This window comes from Ictidomys tridecemlineatus, chromosome 7 (assembly GCF_052094955.1).
Source record: "Ictidomys tridecemlineatus isolate mIctTri1 chromosome 7, mIctTri1.hap1, whole genome shotgun sequence".
Lineage (NCBI taxonomy): Eukaryota > Metazoa > Chordata > Mammalia > Rodentia > Sciuridae > Ictidomys > Ictidomys tridecemlineatus.
The window spans coordinates 37988575-38010018 of NC_135483.1; positions in this window are offsets into that span (position 1 = coordinate 37988575).

Consider the following 21444-nt stretch of genomic DNA (forward strand, 5'->3'; position numbering starts at 1 on the left):
CCAAGTACTCTCTTTTTTGGAACCACTTACAATTTGTGCCCACTCTTGTGCCCAATTGTGCCCATTTACATTATTAAATATCAGCTTCTGTGGCTCTGTCACCACACATGCTGAATCTTCATCATGTGCGCTTCTTGGTCAAAGTCAAACAGTGATTATCTTTAACAATTAGAGGGTAATTTGGGAACTTGTTCTTGATTTTTTTGTGACCAAGAAAAGACCAACTTTAAAAAAATATAAACACGCTCCTGGCTGGATGGCTATTTACAGCCATCACCACAAAAATCAAAAAAGAACACGTGCTGGGAAGACGTGGAAAAATCAGAACCCTTGGGCTTTGCTAGTGGGAATGTACCACCACTATGGAAATGGAATCTCAAAAAGTTAAACGTGAAGCATCATGCAATCCAGCAATTCTACTTTAGCATACGTACCCCAAAGAATGAAAAGTAGGGACGAAACAGATACTTGTACACCAGGGTCCTTAGCAGCATTAGTCACAATCACCAAAGGTGGAAACAACCCAAGGGTATCAAAAGATAAGAGGGTCAGCAAAATGTGAAATACTCATATAGTGGCATGTTATTTAGCCTGAAAAAGGAAATTCTGAAATATCCTACAACATGGATGAACCTTGTAGACTTTCTGTTAAGTGAAATAATGGACAAATATTGTATGATTCCATCTTACGAAAGAGACCTAGAAAAGTCGATTCATAGAGGCAGAAAGGAAAACAATGGGCGGAGTCAAGGGGCTTATTGGGAATTTAATGGGTGTGGAATTTCTGTCTGGGATGATTGAAAAGGGTGATTCTAAAGGATGATTCTAAAGGGATGATGGTAATGGTTGCATAAATTGTGAATGTATTTTTTAAATTTTAATTTGTTATATATGACAACAGTGATTCCTAGATAAGTTCAGAGCTCATCTATAGGTCTCTGGCTTCCATGGCTCAAGATGGTTTCTGGAGTACCAGCCATTACATCTATGTTCTAAGCAGAAGAATGAAGGAAGTAGGACAAAAATAGTACCACCTGATGGAATCCATTTTATTTAAAGGAGCCCCACCAGATAGTTTAATTATATTGGTAAAATCTGAGTTGAAAGGGAAGCTGAGATATGTATCATTTTAGTGTACATTGCTGCTCAGAATATATTGGGCAGACAACAGGCAGACTTTGTCATCTCTCTTAGGGACAGCCTCTGAAGCTTAGGTAGAAAGAATATTGCTTTGGAACCTGGTTATAAGTGTATTTGAATTCTGTCTCTATTGCTTTTTTAGCTGTGTGACAATAGGCAATGTATTTTTATTTTCTGGACCAGTTTCTTTAGCTATAAAGATGACGATAATAACCTACCTCATGGGGCAGTTAGAAGGATTAGATGAGACAGCTCATGTGAAGTGCTCAGCACAGAGCCTGACATTTGAACAGTAGGCCTTCAATAAATGTTAGTGCCCCTTCTTTTTTCCTGTCTATTAGAATGCACTATTTACCCACATGGAGGCTTTGACCACCAGCTCCTCATCTGTAGCCCATAGTGCAGATTCCCCGATATAAAATGCTTAAGAAAATGATTAATTGTAGTTTTAATAATTCCAGCAACAACAAAAGCTAGCAGGGATCATGTGCTGAGCCCCCTCTGCACCAGGCACTGTGCTAGGTTTTGACATTAATGATCTCCTTTAACTGGTGTTGGATTAGACACCCTTCATGCTCTGCCCAGATTCTTGGGTCCCTTACCGTGACAACACTCCCAGTGGCTCACACCTGTGACCCTGCCTGAGGGCTCCTGGAATCTCTGCCCACCATGAAGAGAGCCAGAGTTCCTGGGCCAACTTAATGAGTGACAAATGCAGGATTTTTACAATCCAGCTCCTTGCTTCAGTTGGGACCAACTGAGGAGCATTCCTTTAGAATGCCCTGTGGTATGAGGCTGGGAACCTGCCTATTACTTGGCTGTATCTCCTCCCTACCTGCCCTGCTAATTCTCTTAGTGGGATCATAACCTAAATAAATTGTGTCCATATGAATCCCTCTCTTAGGGGTTGCTTCTGTGAGTCTAACCTAAGACACACATACCCAAAGTCCCATGAGGTAGATCTATTATAGTGAATCCTTCCCCATTTTACAGAAGGGAAAATTTGATGCTTAGACAGTGGGAGGCACTTACTTACCTGCGATCACACAACAAGTAAGATGGCAGAATTATGATTCGAACCCAGGTCTGCCTGGAAGCACCCTGAGATCTTTTAGCTGCATATTTTCTCTGAATGGTGTGGTCCAGGACCTGGAGGGACAAAGTACCAACACTGGCATGCTCAATTCCTCAACCTTCCTGCTGCTTGCCGGGTGGGGGGGGGACCCATTTATTCTAAAGGGTGATAACAACAACATCTGAGTTTTCTGTGCAGGTCTCATTGAGGGAGTCCTGAAACTCTGACTTTTTCAACTGAGATTTAGTCCTCCTAAGTTTGGGGAGGGGACAGTGGAGCCATTGGATAGGATGAAGGTGTGCACATGGCCATCATGGTGGGCTACAAGATGTGGAGGTCAAGGAGGTATTTGTCTCACATATCAATCTCTGCCAGCTTCTCTCCAGCACAGTCTGCACCTGGCCTGGGATTCTAGCATCAGTCCTGGCCCCTAAATTGGGCTTTCTTCTATCTGCATTGTTTCCAAACTCCTGGGCCTTCTCATTTCCAAAAGGCTTGGAGGCACATTCCTTTCCCTCTCCTGGGCTTGACAAGGCTGTCAACACCATTTTTATAGAAGGAGACTGTGAAATAATAAAATTAGCAATAATAATTCAATAATAATGAAAGGGCCTCATTATCTGAGAATGCTTGATATCAGAAAAAAAATAAGCAACCACTTGAAAGTGAATCCACTTATAACATTAACCAAAAAAAAAAAAAAAAAAAAAAGATCATGGTAAATAGTAAAAAAACAACAACCAACCAAACAAATAAACACAACACAAAACACCAAAAAGCACATAATGACAACAAACAATAGGTTTGTTTGATTTTTGCTTAGAAAATCATAGTAAAAATTATAAAAATATGTTTTATGTAATGTTGAGCAAAACTTAGGTCATAAATATCAACTATCAGCAGATTCTTAAAGAATGAAGAAAACTGTTTTTTTTTTTAATGTGTGAAAAATTCCCTACAAAATTATACAATTGCCTGGTACTAAATTCTTCACATTTAATTTTTTGTAACACTAACCAAATAGGAGCAATTTTTTTTTTTACAAAACACTTGAGTTTATATCATTTCTTCCCCCAAAGCCTTGCCATTTAAGTAATTTTCTTGGAAGCATCTCCAACCTTACTCTCTTTATTCGGGTGCCGGCTACTTTTGCTTATACTTCTTGGTCAGTGGTGAGGCTTCCTGAATTATGCAGCTTTCAACTGACCTCAGGCTTTCATTGACACCTCATTTTGCCAGACCTGTAATTTTATTTTGCCATATATTTGCATTGCATTCACAAATATGGTCAGATATTATGGGTATTAGACCATGAGGAAGGAAGAGAACCCTTGGGTGGGAAGGAGCACTCCTATTCATTGTAAGGAGGATTAGAGTTGGGCCCAATTTTTCTAAGTGTTATAATTCAGCAGTGACTCTTTTTGAGTGTGAGAACTCTGCTGTCCTGTGCCACTCCATGTTTCAAGCTTGTGCCTAATGAATATTCTAGTAAAAAGGCCAATGCCCATTCAGTGTTTCAATGTTTATGAAACTCTTTTGTCGTTTCATTGGATCCTCACCGTCGCTCACAGAGGAATCACCATTTTCTAGGTGACTTTTCTGAGCTCCCAAAAGGCTGTGACTTGCCCAAGGCATACGTTTTTAATCTACTTTTAAAAATTTATTTATTTATTTTAATTAGGTCTATATGGCAGCAGAATGCATTTTGATTCATTGAACACAATTGCAGCCTAACTTTACATTTTTTCTACGGTTGTACACGATGTAAAGTTTTTGATCTTGAGCTTGTGGGACACTGCTTGAGAAGCAGAGCCAGGGTTGGAAACCAGGTTTGTGGAGTAGTCAGTCCTTGCTCCTTCTGACTTATCACAGTGCTGCTTTATCAAAGTGGGACCTTGTAATATGCTTAAGACAGGCCCCAAACCCTTTTCAGAATGGGTTGATATTTCTAAGATGCATCAATGTCCTTAGAATATCCTAGAATTTCATGAATCAATTTTTTTCTTTTCAGTCTTGGGCATTGAACTCAGGGCCTCACATGTGCTAGGAAAGTGCTCTACTAGAGTTAAACCCCCTTCCTTAAATTTTACTTTTCAAGTTCACTATGATATTTTAAATTGTGAATCGTGGGTGGGATGTACTGTGTTGTTGTTGTTCTCCTTGCTCTCGTTGGTTTGTTTTGTTCTTGCTCTGGAAGTCTCCACCTGGTCTTGCTCACCTGGGTACCCAGTAAGAGGACTATAGACCCTGATTCTGTGTCAGTCCCTCCCTCTTATCTGGGACAACTATGGAAGGCAGAATCTGACCCTTGGCACCCTTCAGGTGTAGCTCCATATCCAGGTCAAGCCAGCCCCATTAGCAAAGCTCATTTCTTGGCTTTAGCAACATCTAAGTTAGCTCCTCTGCTTGTAGCAGAGTCCGCCTTGGGCAGGAAGCTCTCTCTCTCTCTGGTCCAGAAGGGCTATTTGGCTCACCTTGGCAACATCACTTCAATTAGGGTCAACAGCCCTCTTAATTATGCACTATTCCTTAAGCAACAAGGTAATGCTTCATTCATCAGAATTTTATCTCCTAGTTATACTGATAAGAGTCCCTTTGGTCTACTTTACTCTAATGATCAACAATAAAAAAAGTCTGAGAGCTCAAAATTACTGCATTGCTATCCATTTATTGGGGCTTGTTTTATTAGTCTCGTGTAGTTTGGAGCAGCTAGAAGGTGAGCAATTGGCTGCCAGGGAAGGCTGAGATGTTACCAACAGTCTCACTGGCATAGTGGCCACACCTGCACTGAGACAGACCAGGGAGGAAGGAGGAGGACTGCTGGAGGGTCCTGGGAGAAGGCCGAGGAGGAGAAAGCCTGTCTTCCTTCCTCCTATCACTTCTAGCAGTTGAAGTGTTCTGTCTCTCATTTCTTTCCAAGGATGTGACTAGAAAGGCCAAGGACTCACAGAATCATTCTACTTCTTCTAAAATGCTGGCTCCCACATACTGGCCTTGGGCCCCAGATTGACATAGGGGGTTACTGCAGGGGGTTGGGGAAGGCGTGAGTGCATCCGGCTCTGCAATTTTTCAAGTGTTTCCAGATACTTCTGGGACAAATAAAATAAAAATTCATTTAAGAGCTATGGAATTTATGGTTGTTGTAATAAGAGTCTTTGTGGTCATCTTATCAGACTTTTGAGGCTCCTTTTTAATGAACAGTAAGCTTCTTCCAGTAGAAACTGGCTCTGACCCATCTTTATACCATGTGAACCCCTAGTCATAGCCATTTGGACTTGCCTTGAGTAAACTCAGCCAACCAGAATCTCCCTTTTAGGAACTTGGAATTGGCCTTCAGAGATAGCTTTTGAGTGCAGGTGATTGGCCTTGAGGTCATATGCAATGGGAACTGGGAACTGTGGGGTGTTATCATCCCTGTCCCCGTTTTCAGCTTAGAAAGCAGAGACTGGGAGAGAGCACTTTCCATCTCCAGCTCCTCGCCTCACAGAGCTCGGAGGCCTCAAAGGATTCCCAGGAATCCTTCCCACACATCAAAAAGTAATGATGGTAGCTTCTGCTGCTTTGCATAACTTCAGCCCAAGAAACTTTGACAAAACAGTGACTCCTTGATATTATGAATTTTCTCAGACAATAGAAATATAACTGTGATTATGAGATATCCTGGTTTTTCACACATTATTGCAACATAGGTTCTTTTAGAAGGCTGGAAAATCCTGCTTAACGGTCTCAGTCACAGGAGGGAATTCACACAAAGCTCCCGGCTCTCCATGAAGCACTTACCCAGCTATTCTCTTCATCACTCATAGACGGGTGACTGGAATTCACAATGGCCATGTCTGTAGAGACCTTCCCGAAGTCTATGCTATGTGAAGCTATCATGATTTGAGGACGCGTACTGGCCTTGCTTTTGGGAACTAGGAGGAGCATGAATTGGGATTGGTCATGGATGTGAGATGGTCTCACAAGCGCCACCTGGAGCACGTGCTGAGTTAGAGATTCCCAGCCCTATGCAGACACGTTGGAGAGAAGCTTCAGGGAAGGAACCTGAGCATCAGTGCCTTTCACAAGTGCCCCATGGGAGTCTCATCAGGGAAGTGTGGAAAACACTGACCTGTGAGGGTTGGAAAACTCTATTCTAAGAGGACAAGAGGACAAGCCACAAGTCTGAGGACATAATTTTATTATTTATTTATTTTTTAAATGTTGATTCAACATGTAGTCTTTTATTTATTATTTTTTTAATTGGTTGTTCAAAACCTTACAAAGCTCTTGACATATCATATTTCATGCATTAGCTTCTATATATATATATATATATACACACACACACACATATATATATGTATATATATATATGTAAAGGTATGTATACATATAATGGTATATATGCTATATTGTTTTATACATTATAACAGTATATATACATACAGTATATATATATATGTCTCTCTCTCTCTCTCTCTCTCTCTCTCACACACACACACACACACACACACACACACACACACACACCATTTTTTAAACCTTAGAGGTATTTTTGTTTGCATAATACTAATTACCAGCCACTAATTGCCCACTCCCCATCCCTGCAACAGTTGCAAGATTTTAATCCTATTTTCTTCTTTCCCCCTCAAAGCCTGAGTGCTTCTGGAAAGCTGACCACATTAGCAGGGGGCGGATGCTGCTTAAATTAACTTGGCACATTAAATTTCCTGATTTGTGGGTACATGACCCGGGGGATGGTGTGGTATAAGGATGTGAGGTGTGGAACTACTATAGCTATTTTGTGACCATGGGGAAATATCTTTAGTATGGATCACAGTGGGAAAGCAGAACAGGTAATGTTAGAGAGCAACTCTGTATTTACTTTATTAAAGTTGTCAAAGTTTGGCTTACCTCGGTACTTTCCATTTATGGGGACTGAAGAATTTGTTGTTTTTGCTACTGTGAGTTGGGTATTTACTTGCAATGAAGAGCGATAGTAGATATAACATTTTTAAAAAGCAGAAAGTTTATTGCACGTATTGGTGAAAACTGATCTTGATATTAAATCCCTGGATGATTCCCAATAAGAAGGAGTGGATTCCAGCAAGAGATATTTGGGTTAGAAAGAAAGAAAACTTGTCTTTCCATGAAGACTGTGATGTACTCTGTGTTATCCAGGAAGGTTTAGGAGTTTCCCATTCTGGAGATTAAAAAAAAAAAAAGAAAGAAAAGAAAAGCCAATTTTGTGGGACACATTCAAAGCTGGGGAGGGATAGATTAACTGTCCTCACTTTAGAATCTGTGATCTTATAAAATCACCCAAACTTTATTCTGGACCAGATTCCGGTTCTGAAGTTCATCATGCCACTCTCCTAGAGTTACTTGAATGACACTTCACAAACATTCTCAGGGCAGACCCACCCAGATGCCTTCTCCTAGGCTGCGGAGGAATGAAAGGGCTCCTTCTCTGCCTCGGCGTTGACTAACCAGATGTGTCACTTGGCGAGCCAGGAATATTTTTATTGCAAACTGTGCTGTTTCCATTGACCACAATTCCAAAGCCGTTAAGACAAAAACAGAAAAATGATCATATTCTGGTTTGTTTGATTTTCTGATGTGGACTTGATGAGGCAGACATTATTCCACGGTCCTAAATCTTTCCCACTGAAATGTCCAAAAGCTGCTCAATTATACACTGACGATATCGGTGGTGTAGTGGAGATGAAAAATCTCCAAAGACAGCAAGTCTGTATTTACATTATTAAGGTGCCAAAGTTTGGCTTACCTCTGTTTACCAAGAAAACAAATTTTCTCCCTGTATACAGGGTGTGGTAGGACCACAGTGCTCTTGTTATGTTGCTGTGACAGCACTAAGGGTCTAGCCCCAGGTTCATTCATTTAAACTTTATTATGCTAGGAATGGGCTAGTCAGAGTCGAACCAGATATTACCAAGCTCACGTTCTGGCGACAGAGTCACATCAACAGCTAACAAGAACAGAAGAGGCGAAGCTAACGATCTGCTAACATGAGGCTTCTGATACCATCAGCTGAAGACAACTGAAAATATCTCTTGGTGTTTGTGCTATGCCTCTTAGTCCCAACTCTCCCAAGTTACTGCATTTTTCTGAGCTTATTCACCTACCTCACAGAACCTGGGAAAGTGGTTTACAAACCACAACGTGTCACTGTGCTCCAGTTGCCTCTGTGAGAGTGGGAGGGGAACTGGGTCAGCAGCCGTCTTCCATGAAGAGAAACTGGCTGAGGGAGATGACTTCCTGGAGAGGCAGGCAGATTCCTACCCTGCCTGACAACCAGGAGTGTGCTTCAGGAGTGGGGCACCATTGCTGCTCTCTCCTCTCAGCATAAAAAAGCAAAAAGCTCAGGCTGAAGTAGACAATAGGGGTCGACTTTTTCTAGGGACTGGAATGAAGAAAATCAGAATTCCAATCCTATCTTTCTGGTCGAGCAAAAAGGCTCAATTTGTCAGCTTGACTGTTTTTTTTTTTTTTTTCTCCATCCTCTGAAATCTCAGTGATATTTGACAAACCAGGCTGTGTCGCCATGGAGACATGAACCTGCCAGGTGCTCCGCTGGGCAGCACAACTGGGCACCTCATATGCCTGACCAGAGTGGCCATTTCAGAGACCCCCCTCAGAAGGCCTGGATTCAATAGTGAATACATTTTCTTTAATGAAAACAAAGCTCCTTTTCCCTTCATTTGCAACGAAGGCTAAGAGATGCTCTTTCCCCTGGGGGAGGAAAAAAGAGTGACATCCACACAAGAATCTAATCAGTGCCTGAGGTGTCCTTAGAAAAGGGAGTCAGTAAGGACAGATGAGTGAGAGGAAGACCTCAGTGTTGGGAAACCAAGAGAAGGTTCCCACTGCAGAAAGAGAAGTCCACTGAAGGGCGTCTGGCCAATGCCTTTCCCTTTGCAAGTGTCTCTAGCATGTCTGTTGTGTCTTGTCCGAGGATAGATTGATGGGGCTAAATATTTTGATTTTTCTAAGCAGGAAAAAGATAAGTGAATTTTGGAAAATGATGAAGATTGCTGTTGATCCTCCCCTAAATTCTGAATAGATCACTTGGTAGAAGTTGCTGAACTCCTTTCCTTCTTGAATTATGGGCAAAGCCACCAATCGGAAGGCAGGTCTGGTAGTTCATCTTCTTTCAGCCAGATATTGTATTCAAGGGAGCAGGGAATACACATTTGTTAAATAAATGAAGGTAGTTTGGGATGGTCAGTAATAATGAAAAATGTTCCCTAAGATGGAAAATTAAACATGAGAGAAAAATGTTAGAGAGAAAAAGATGGCAAAAGGAGAAAAAAAAGAGGCATAAATATTTTAGTGTCTGAGCCAATTGAATGACTATGACTGAACATAAGATTTAGCTTCTGGAAACCAGAGTAAAAGAGTAATTGTCAGGTTTTATTCTTTCCTCTTTGACCCGCCCCCTGCCCCCCCAAATATATATAAAAGAATTGTACCTGAGTAGATATTTTTGATTTTTGTCCTAGCTCTAAATTCTATGTGAAATTTATTGCTTGAAATTTGTATTTTACAAGGAGCAACAACCAGCACAATATGTTTCCAAAAGATACAAATAGACCCTTTAAAAATGATTCTCTATAAAAGCTGAAAACTTCATATTGAATCGTAACTCAGGTGAGACATTTTTTGCAGGGAACCATTGTAATACAGACTGGATAAATCTTTTTTAGAGACTCTAAAGGAAACTGATAAATAACTGTGCCTTTTATTGCCGATCTTTGAAATATCAGGCATGGGGGGCGGAGCTCTTGATCATGTGATACCGACAGATGCCAGACATGTCCATATTCTGTAGCTTAAATAATTTTTTACATTTGTGGATCATAATCAGACACAACAGTGGGATATGGTGACATTCGTCCATGAACATAACATGATTTGGTCAATATCATTTCCTGGTACCTCCCATATTCTGTATTTTTGATGAGAGAGAAAACTAAATGCTTTCAATATGAGATATGCAGAAACAAATTTGATTTTATGCTACAATATCTAGGAATTTGAAAAAAATTCTAACCCAGAGAGTAAATGGCGTATAGAAAAATCAGAGCCCAGGATAGTATTCAGGTAGATTTGGGTTCACAATATGGCCCACCAATTGCTATCTGACCACTTTGGCTAATTTTCTTGCCTTTTCTCAAATTTGGGCTTTTATTTGCTAAAATGTGGAAATGTGCCTTAGTTTTAAGGCTGGGTGAGAATTAGATGGCATAATAAATTAGTTATTATTGGCTTCAGCTGCAACTAGCAGAAAATCCCCCAAATAGCAGTTGCTTGAATAAGATAGTTCACTTTCCACTCATGTTCCAGACCAAGAACTAAGCTCCTCATAGGTTTTTTTTCTCTACCATGAATGGCTTCATTCCTTAGATCATCTCACAGTCCCAAATGACTGCTGGAGCTCCAACATTGCCTTCATATTCCAACAAGAAGACTGGAAGGAGAAAGAGAGAGGAATATACCACTCCCTTTTAGAACGCTTTTATTTACTTTGGCAGAATTTTTTCACAGGGTCACACCTAGCTTCAGAGGCAGCCCAATGCCAGATTTAACAATAACAACAACAAAAAAGCAACAAAAACAGGATATCCAGTGTTTTTTAGATAAACAATAAATTTTAGAGAAAACAAATTTTAGATAAATCATAAATAATTTTTAACATGACTATGTATCATAAAATACTTGGAACATGCTTTTACTAAAATAATTTTTTTTGTTATTTATCTGGGATTCAAATATAACTGGGGGTCCTGTATTTTATCTGGCAACTTTCACCAGTTAAAACCCAGGGTCCTGCTACTGAGTGGGAGGGAGAGGGAGGAAGTCAACACAGGGGCACAGCCAGCACTGCCTGCCCCAGAGGCCTGTGAGAGAGGGTGTGGCCCAAGATGGTCCTCTCTTCCCTTTCTCTATGCAGCAAGGCACAGATGCCCAGATGCACAGAGGACAGATGCAAAGGAAACTGCTGGTAGTGCCAACATTTGCTCTTGAGGTGAACTCTGAGGCTAGTCCAAGACAGTACAGGTACTTGGTAAAGATCATAGAGATCTGGGCGGTATGCATGAAAGAGACATTTATGGCTTAAAGATAATCTCTGTCTTTTTCAATCACAAAAATGCTCAGTCTTCTGCAGGAAGCTCTTTTTTTGGGGATGGATGGGTACTGGGGGTTGAACTCAGGGACACAACCGCGGAGCAACATCCCCAGCTGAATTTTGTATTTTATTTAGAGACAGGGTCTGAGTTGCTTAGAACCTTGCTTTTGCTGAGTGAGGCTGGCTTTGAACTCGAGATTCTCCTTCTCAGCCTCCCATGCCGCTGGGTTTATAGGTGTGTGCCACAGCGCCCAGCTCTCTAGGAAGCTCATTTTTGAGCATGTCCCTAAGCTAGTGAACCCACCAACTGAGTAGGATGCAAGGGAATTTCAGGTCATGAAAGAAGTCTGTGGGGCATAGCAAGGGGAGGGAGGCATCATGTGTGTGTTGAACCCATCATCTCAATGAGATGATCTTTGAAAGTGGAACCTGTGGGAGGTCATGAGGTCATGAGGTTGGAGCCCTCGTGAATGGAATCCGAGAGCTGGCTCACTGTCTTTCCACCATGTAAGAACACAAAGAGAAAGTACCATCTCTCACCCAGAAGATGGTCCTTGCCAGAAACCAACTATTCTAACACCCTGACCTCACACCTCCAGCCCCCAAAAAGGTGAGAATAAGCTACCTAGTCTATAGTACTTTGTTATATCAGCCCAGAGACAAAATGTGTTCAGGCTACTGCTTACCTACTTGCCCTCCATTGCAAATGTTTTAACTTTTGCCTACTTGATGAGTGGCTGCTTTTTTTTTCTGATGGTTCTTAACCTAATATTTTAGCTTCTCAAGGCTATTGTAATTTCCTTGCCATAAAATCAGGGGGAAGTCTCCAAATATTGCAGCAGAGAGAACATGAGTTTATTTTAGTTTATTGCAGAAGTAAATTACTTGGGATTAAGGTAGGATAAAATGGGGCCAAGACTTAGTCCTTTTTTTTTACAGGATGTAGAATTAGAATTTGCTTTATCAAAAGACTGTTCATCCCAGCAATATTGGGTTGTAGGTTTTGACGAAGAAGTATTTGCCCCATATCTAAATTTTTGGGTTGGCAATAGCCTGAGAACTGGGTTTCTTTCTGGCACTCTCCCCCCAAGTATATTCCTCACAAATGAACAAGTGCAATCATTGTAACACAGATCTCAGTACGAAACCTGCTTGTGATCTCTCCTGGCTTTTCATTGTAGGACTAAATACCCTCCTAGGCTGAAAAGACTCTTGTCCTGTCTGACTTGTTGTTATTCTTTGACCATATTATAGTAGGTTGAATATTGGCCCCCAAAAGGTATGTCCACCTGCTCATTCCTTAGAACCTGTGAATGTTGCCTTATATAGCAAAGAGCATGTGATTAAGTTAAGGATCTTGACAAGAGGTGTGTATCCTGACTTGTCTAGGTGAGGCTTAATGCAGTCACACACATCCTTATTAGACAGACACAGAGAAGTGAAGACACAGAGAAAAGGAGATAATGTGTCCATGGAAAGGAGATTGAAGTAACGCAGCCACAAACCAATGAATACCTGAAGCCACCAGAAGAATGAATTTTCCCTTAATGCCTTTGGAAGGAATATAGTTCTTTCACCTTGACATTGAATATCTAGCTTCCAGAACTATCAGGGAATACATCTTGTGTTGATTTAAGCTACCCAGTTTGGGGTAATTTGTTACAGCAGCCACAGGAAACTAATACACCTGCCATGACTGCTATGTATCTTCAGTTTTCTTTTTACTCTAGGTTCAGTTTAAATGCCATTACCTCAGGTGTTTCTCAGCTGATTAGTTGGCTATTCCTACTCTTTATTTATTCTGGATATTTCTAAAGGAGGGAGTGGCTAAGTAAATTACATGTGACTAATCAGACTTGAAAACAGAGAATGAGGCACAAACAGGGTAACTAACTTGGCCTCTGAGGCACATGAAGTGGAGATTCCAGGAACAAAATGCAAGTCATCTGATTCTAGAGCTGTCTCCTTTCTCACCAGGCTATACACCCTCGAAGCAGTGTGAGAAGATACTGCCAAATGGTCCTTGAGTAGCATAGTATATATTCTTTTGGTTCCCAACATACTTAAAAAAATTGCAGAGACTTTGCTGAATTTTATTCCTCTTATCATCCTCCCCAACAATCTCATCCCTCCTGTTGTGCTTGTAGACAAAAGCAGGAGAAGTGTGAGTGGGAAATGGCTGCTCACTTTCATTCTCATAAAATAGCCATTCTGAAGATGAAGATAGCAAAGAGCAGCCCATGATTCTTAAACCATCAAAATCAATGCCCTGTGAGGGATGTAAGTGGAGGTAGACTTACACTGTGATCTGCTACTTATCAGCACTTATTAAACTAAGGTTATAAATATATTTGCTCAGGGAATTTTCCTCTTTGCTGTGGGTAGCTAACTGCTGCTGGAGAACTGGCCAAAGAGGAGCTACATCCCCAATCTGGGTTCCCCAGGGAGGACTGTTTCACAGTGCCAGGGCCAATGTTGGCATTTACATGTTATAAGATTACTAGTGAGTTAACCGTTGGTTTGCAGATATGGAGCTTAGAAGAGTGGTAAGTTGGGGCCATAAATGTATTTGTAAGGTAAGAGACAGCAGGATGGCCTTAGGAGCAGCATGAGCATCCACGAGTCACTGAGCATGCAGAGCTGACTCATGATTTTCATAGACTAGTCCTTTTAAATGAGAGCTTTCAGAGATTTTCCCACCATTGAGAGATGGACTCTAATTCCTCTCTCTTTGAATCTTGAGCTGGTCACAGTGGCTTGCTTGACTAATAACATAGAGTGAAATGATATTCTGGGACTTCTGAGGTTAGGTCACAAAAAGTTGCTTCTGGTGGCTTCATCTTGGAGCATTCCCTCCCAGAACTAGGTGCAAGAAACCCACACCACATGGAGAAGCCACATGCAGGTGCTCCACCTGAGCCCCTAGCTCACAGTTCCCACCAGCTACCAGCTGTTTGAGTGCGATGTCTGGAACATGCACACAATCAAGATAAGTGCAGCCCCCGTTGACATCTGATCATGATCTTATGAAAACCCCAAGAGAGAACCACCCCGCTGAGCTCAGTCAGCCCATAAGATCATGAGAAACAATAAATTCTTGCCTTGGGTGGCTTGTTAGCCAACCAGGAGGAGATTTTGAGTCACTGGAGAAGTGTTCCAAAGAAATCCTGAGGTCAGAAAAAATATAAGCAACTTGGTCTTTGAAAATGGGGCTGCTATGATTCTATAGCTGGCACTTGCCGGCGCCACATAAACTAGGAGGCCTAGTCAGGAAGGGCATAATCTGCAGTGAGCAGACCTGGTCCTTGTCACTGTGCAACCTATGGGTTTCCTGCTTAGAGAGATAGGAAGGGCTCTGAAGTTCCCCGGACACCTGGGTTGGTGTTGGTGTCCACAGTGTTTGCATGTAGGTGGGTGGGTAGTTGGGGGGTGTCAGAATTCAAAGTAAGCCACAGCAAACTTAAAGGGATCTGACCCCAGCAAAGAGCTTTTAGGGAACATTATACTGACCACATCATCATACTGAAGCAGTCCATGAGAGTTTTGCCACTCATTCATTTATTCATATAGGCATTCACTCATTTGACAGTTATTTATTGCGGACCTCTATGTGCCACACATTGGGCTATGCTCTGGTGCATCTAGACAGTTCCTCTTCAAGGGGCTCATGATCTAATGGGGGAGACAGATTTGTGAACAGGAAGTAGTAGAGGACAATGAAGGCATGGAGAGCGGGGCCTCCAATCCTAGCCTCAACTCTGTTCCATTTTGTGACAAAAATCAGCAAGTGGGGTGTTATCTGGGTCTAGAAAAAGGACAGGCTCAAGATTTGCAAAGAGCAAGTTTCAAGCAGAGGCCACAGACCAGAGGCACCAAAGGGTAAGCCCCCATGGGCCTCTAGAGGACATCAGCTGTCACTCTGAGGCTCAGCTCCTGGAATCTGGTGTGTCTGCTCCATATCTCCCATGGGGCCTGAAGGGGAGAACATCTCCCAAAGGCCCAGACATAAAGCAAAAGCATCTCAACCATGTCTTGGCTTTGGCTCCAAGGATGACTTCTGTGTGGCTGAATCTTTTTTAGCATGTGCTCTGTTACTTTTTATTATCTTTGCTTTAAAACATTTATATTAAAAAGCTAAAATAAACTGCCACAGAGTTCAAAATGGCAGACTGTGACTAAAGCCAATGTCCTTTTCTTCCAAGGTTGACTTGCCTGCCAAGTGATCTCATGCATACTTGCTGAAGCTTTGCCTTCCTCCTCCCATGTTCTCCTTCTTCTCACCTCCCCCAGTTCCCACCCACATGAGGTTCTCATCAACATCAGCTATAGTCAGAGGAGCAGGCCCCAGGGTGAAGTCTGCCCTGAACTCTCTTTGGGGCTTGGCTGAGGAACTTTATTTGTATCCCTATTTGGAAGTTGAATTGCCTACAAGGATAGGGACTGAAGGCGACTTTTCTGTCAGTGACAATATAGAGCTCTCTCCTTCCTTATCCAGTTGGTGGTTCAGCCCAAGTTCAGGAACTGTGTTCTCCCTGGAATAATCCTACAATGTGGGACAGCCATGGTCAAGTACAAACTGAGTGTCACGTTCATCAACGTCAGTTGATAAGGGTCTCAGTTCTGGTCTGAGAGCTCCTTCAGGGCAGAAATCAGATCTTTGTTCCCCATTTTCCAGTCCTAGCATGTTCTAGGACATCTGAAAGGGCTCATTATTATCTGTTGAATTTAGCCTGGATATCACACAGGCAGGAAACAGCCCTCAAATCCATGGGCAGGGGTGGGGGTCGGGTGGAAAGCATTTTCCTAGAGTCAAATAACAATGATAAAATTATTTTATACAAACTCTGATCATAGATTGAACCATAGTTTTTCCAAGTCTAGAATACTTCAGAGCTTAATTTCTTCTTGAACTGATTTAAGGCTCAGAACCTTTGGGTAGGTAGGTAATCATCATCCTCATTTTGCAGGTAAAGAAATGGAATTGCAGAGAAGTGAGACAACTTGCAATAACCTGACTGATGGAATATGGACTGAACCTTGAACAGTCACCCACAAAAACCTGGATTCTTGTCCATGGCATTTTTTTCTATGAATTCTTGGCCCAAGACTACTACAAGGGCCTGACCCTACAGAAGTCTCTAAGTACTGGGGACAAATTTATATTCAAAGTTTGTCTCCAGTGTCATCTTTGTCTAGGGCATAGACCCAACTTTCTCTTCCAACTGAAGTCAGGCTTATGCAATGGGAGTTGTCCATGCAGCAAAGAGATACACAGATATCACTGTAATTCTTACTTGTGTTATTTTTTCATGACTGGGACCAAAGTACCTGACAAGAACAACTTAGAGGAGGAAAAGTTTATCATGGAGTTCATGGTGTCAGAACATGGTTGGCCAACTCCATTGCTCTGGGTTCAAGGTGAAGGAGAACATCATGGCGGAAAGATGGCAGAGAAAGAAAGCTGCTCACCTTGTGGTGTCTGGGGAACAGAGAAGGAGAGTAGGAAAGGGACCACAGGGAAGATGAATCCTTCCAGGGCATACCCCCAGTGACCCATCTCCTCCAGCCACGCCCTACCTGCGTATAGTTACCATCTAATTAGTCCATTCAAACTGGGATGGACTGATTAGGTCACAGCTCTCATAATCTACTAATTTCACCTCTGAATATTCCTGCTTTGACACAGGAGTTTTTGGGGGACACTTTCTATCTAAACTGTAATACCTCTTAAAACAAGCAAACCAGGCTTGGGGCTCATGTGGACAGAGCGGGGGGGGGGCGGGTGCTGAGGGATTTGGGGGGGTCTGTTTATTTCAGTCTGTGCTTGACCTTGCACTACATTCACCAAACACCTCCCCATGAATGCAGAAACCTTTCCCCCTGCCTCAGGAACATTTCCATGCAAACAGAAACTCCACACAGATGACAAAAATTAAGATGTACTCTCTAGCTTGCCTTGCTGTATTATTTAAAACAATTACTGTGTGATTTCCCTTTCACATAGCCATGGAAACCCTGCTGAAAGGATTTAATACAATTTATTGTGCGAAGCTTAAGAAGAAATCTGTTTCCTGCATGCTGGAAAACAAAGCGAACCAATTCCTCCTCACTTTGTATAAGGTGTGATGGATGCAAATTGTGGACCGGTGACCTCACCCAGCAGGGACTGGGCTTTCTGGGAAAGCATTCTGGAGATAAGTGGACCTGCTTCTTTCAGAGGTATCCGAAAACAAAGCTGGTGCCCACAGGAATGATAATCTCCTTTGATGTGCCGGGAGCTGAGTGACTATTTCAAAAAGAGAGGCACAGTCCTGAGTGGCAGGACAACAAAGATTTGCAATAAATGCATCAGAGAAATTTCTCTGTCTGGAACCCCAGGAGCCTCTCAGTTCACCAGCTCCTCTTACAGTTATCCTGGCTGGGTCTGATCAGAGCGTGGACTCACCTGGGAGCCCATTGGTACCAAAGGTATAGCTTTAGAGCTGTTTCTCAACCCTAGTTATATTTTAAAGACCTCTGAGGAGCTTCAGAAAATCCTGATGCCTAAGCCTCAGACCAAATTGATTAGACTAGAACCACTGCAATGGGACAGGTACTCCAGGGTCCTCTCGTGCAGCTAGGGCTGAGAGCCACTGCTCTGGGATTTGAACTTATTTTATTTTATTTTATCTTTAAATACACCCCAGCGGAATGCATTATAATTTGTATTACACATATAGAGCACAATTTTTCATATCTTTGTATATAAAGTATGTTCACGCCAATTCATGTCTTCATACATGTATTTTGTTTTATTTGGCATTACAATTCTTAATATATATATATATATATATATATATATATATATCTCACAATTTTTCATGTCTCTGTTTGTATACAAAGAAGGTTGACACCAATTTGTAGTGTGTTGGCGAGGATGTGGGGGAAAAGGCACACTCATACACTGCTGGTGGGATTGTAAATTGGTGCAGCCAATATGGAAAGCAGTATGGAGATTCCTTGAAAATCTGGGAATGGAACCACCATTTGACCCAGCTATCCCTCGCCCCATATTATACCCAATGGACTTAAAAACAGCATACTACAGAGATACAGCCACATCAATGTTTATAGCAGCACGATTCACAATAGCTGTGGAACCAACCTAGATGCCCTTCAGAGGATGAATGGATAAAAAATGTGGCATACATACACAATGGAATTTTACTCAGCAATAAAAGAGAATAAAATCTTGGCATTTGCAGGTAAACTGATGGTATTGGAGAAGATAATGCTAAGTGAAGTTAAACAATCCCCCAAAACCAAATGCCGAATGTTTTCTCTGATATAAGGAGGCTAACTCATGGTGGGGTAGGGAGGGGGAGCATGGGAAGAATAGATGAATTCTAGATAGGGAAGAGAAGGGGAAGGAAAGGGAGGAGTCAGGGGATTAGCAAGGATGGTGGAATGTGATAGGATTTGAACTTCTTTAGGTTAAACTCTTTGTATCTACTTGATTTCCAGTTTCTAGCAAGAGAAACTAAAAATACCGCTTTAGCACAAAACTTCAGTTACTCTAGCTCAATTCTTCCTCCCTAGATTTGGTGGATAATGGGAAGTATAGTAAGTGACTGAAGAATTCCTAAAGTTGGGGAAGCTGGGTGAAGTGTCCCCTGGACTCCTCTGTACTATTATTGTGGTTTCCAATGAGTCTATAGTTATTTCTGAAGAAATAGTCTTTAAAGTTGCAGCTAAAATCTTGAATTCAAATTTTGGATTTATTACTTATTAGATATGAGACTTAGAGGGCTAACTGACTATCTGGGCCTTTTCCTTTGGAAGATGAGGATATTTTTAAAAAAAATTTATGGCATGACAAATTGGGACAGTAAAGGACTAAAACCTCAATGTTAGCTGGGGTCTCTCGTTGGATCAGGGTTAGCTAGATGAGACTGCTTAAGCCCTCTGTCTTAGCCTTTTTTTTCCTGCTATAATAGAACACCTGAGACTAGGCAATTTATAAATATAAAGAAATTTAATTCTCACAGTTCACAAAGCTTGAAATTCAAGATCAAAGTACCAGTAGGTTTGGTGTCTGCTGAGGTTCCTGTATGTGCTTCCAAGATGAACACCTGAACAATGTATCTGGAGGGAAGGAACACTGCTCTTCTCAGAAGATTGGAAGAGCAAACCTGCTCCAGTAAGTCTTTTATACAGAGGTACTAACCTACCATGACCTAGGCACCTCCCAGACCACCCAACCCTGTTGCTATGTAGGTTGTGTTTCAGCATGAATTTGCGAGGGGGCAAAAATATTTAAATCAAAGTACCTTCCAACTACAAATTATGGAATATCTAATTATTTCTTCCAGAGTAAAGGGAATTTCTGGGTAATTTGTATGCTTGGGGTCCCCTCAGGTTATAAACTCTTGCTTCTGCTAAATTAGTCAGTTTAGGCATTGTCTTGCCATCCCACTTGGGTAGTTCAACCCAAATGTAGAATCAGTCATTAACTTTCCTCAAACAAACCTCCCAGCAGGTGTTTATTTTATGTGTAGAGGACCTGACTTGGGAAGATGAAGGGAACTACACTGTACCATTAGAAGGTGACTCAAAACATAGCGTCATAGAATCCTGTTTCTAAAAGTCTCTTAGGACCTCCATGCTGCTGTGTCCTCACCTTGTCTCCTGATCTCTCCTGTCTTTTCTCAATACCCCCAAATTTCTGTTCATTTCCAATATGGAGGTCTTTAGCCATCTCCTTTGTCTCTTTGTCTCTCATCTTTCCTCCAGGAAGTTTATAAAAATATTTTTCAATATATCCAGCCTGTCCAGAGCTTCATGGAGTTCAATAGGTCAACCAAAGTCAGCTCCTGACTCCAGCCCCCAGGTATGACGGCCACAGTAAGCTCCAGTTTCCTGTACCCCACACCCTTACAACGCCATGTACTATCTCACTACCAGCCCTGTCTAAAGCCCAGGGAGTTAGAGATGGAAATGGGTGTAACTCAAACATCCTTTGATTTTTCCAGGTTCAGATCTTGGAGACCACATTCTGGATCCTGGAGGTTCAAAAATCCAGCATTCTTTGAAAGAATGGGCTTATGGAGGCTCCTTTTACCTTGATTAAAGAACAGCATTATGAGAAATGTAAATAAATAGAAACCCAAGAATTATATTTTTTCCAAAGTATATTAAGTTCACCAAAAATGAAGGGAAATGCTCCAGGCAAAAAGCAGCCCCTGCCAAGCCCCTCATGTTCAAGAGGAAGTTGGAGGCATGTTGTGCCCATGAGTCTCATACCAACAAGACTTGGAAGCAGTGCCCTCTTTGTTCTCTTTCCTGGGGTGGAAATAGGAATAGCTCCGGACAGTCTTCTCTCCTTCCTTTCTCTTGAGGATCTGCATCAAACCCAGAGTAACCTTGAGACACTATTCCTGAGAAGCATCTTGCCCAGGTAGAGTGGATTGGGGTTCCCCTGTGCTGCTGTGGGAGACAGTTGATGCTTCCATCACAGAATACTTACCCTCAGCTTGCAAAAAAAAAAAAAAAAAATGGTCGGCATGCACACTGGGTCACCCTTGGCCCCTACCCCTGCAGTAGCTGGTGGGGTCTTCAAAGGCAGGAAAACAGGTCTTTTCCAGTCCCTGGTCCAGAGAAGGCCTTTGATAAATGTTTGCTCTAAGAACCAGTGAATGAATGAGGTCTCGCTGAACAATAGTGCTGAGTTTGCTGAGGTTATTTATTTTAATATTATGCAAAACCTAGGGCAGGCATCACCTTCTGCTCCTAAATCCTTTGTGATTGGTTAATCAACAAGTCATAACTGAAGATAGCTCCAGGTGAGAGGGAAGCATGCTGTGAGCAGTTTATTAATCAACTGTAAAACAGTAATGCTACATCACATTATTAGAGCTATTCTTTTTTAGAGCTAAGGGTTCTACTTATAAAGTGCCTTGCTTAATTTAGAAATATCCCAGCAAGGATAAAGGACAGCACATTTTCATTTAATAATTACTTACCAGTCATCACCAGCTCGTCTGCCAAAGAGTAGGAGTAAAAATTCAGATCTTCAGCCTCTGCTCTCATATACTTTTGCTTGGATCATTTCATTTCT